Genomic DNA, 684 nt, shown 5'->3' on the forward strand with positions numbered 1-684 from the left:
GTGGTTAGCTTAGCTCTCCTAGAAGTGGAGAAGATTGCACAACAACAACCAATTGTTTTGAGAGGCCCTTTCAAAGTTATTAAGGCCGTCTCTACTGGGACCCCCCCCACACCTGACGGGCTGGCCCAGAGGGCCTCAGTAAAGAAGTGGTATGCTCAGATTGAACATTATTGTAGCATCTTCTCAATAACTGAAGGAGCTGTAAAAAAATATGGCAATGCAAAAAACTGAAAACTTGGGTAGCAGCCAAGACAAACCTGCCTCAGTCATTAAAGTAGCCCTTCCTTTTTCCCCCAAACAGTCAGCAAACTCTTGGTTTACGGATGCTTTTGCCAAGTGAGAAGGAAAGGTGTGGAAATATAAGGCTGTAGCCCTCCACACTTCCTCAGGTGAACGAATTATCACAGAGGGGGGAAGGCAGCGCCCAAGTTGGCGAGCTGATAGCTGTTTGGAGTGTTTTCCAATGTGAGGCACAGAATAATTCTCTTGTGCTGTATCTACACCGATTCCTATGCTGTGTTTAAGGGATGGGCTGAGTAGCTTCCTTTTTGGCAGCAAAATGATTGGGAAGTTAACAGAATCCCAGTATGGCAAAAGGAAAAGTGGCAAGAAATTCTAAATATTGCAAGTCAAGGGAATTTTGCCGTGGGGTGGGTAGCCTCTCACCAGACAGATGGAAATTCA

The 684-nt window shown here is 45.6% G+C and overlaps 1 long non-coding RNA gene across 1 annotated transcript in view; it reads right to left on the reverse strand.

Moving 5' to 3' along the window:
- LOC108448414 overlaps window positions 1–684 on the reverse strand; it is a 14,744-nt gene that overhangs the window by 13,454 nt on the left and 606 nt on the right. The window lies entirely within an intron of this gene.

The sequence above is a fragment of the Corvus brachyrhynchos genome, unplaced genomic scaffold, assembly GCF_000691975.1.
Source record: "Corvus brachyrhynchos isolate BGI_N302 unplaced genomic scaffold, ASM69197v1 scaffold728, whole genome shotgun sequence".
Taxonomy (NCBI): Eukaryota; Metazoa; Chordata; class Aves; order Passeriformes; family Corvidae; genus Corvus; species Corvus brachyrhynchos.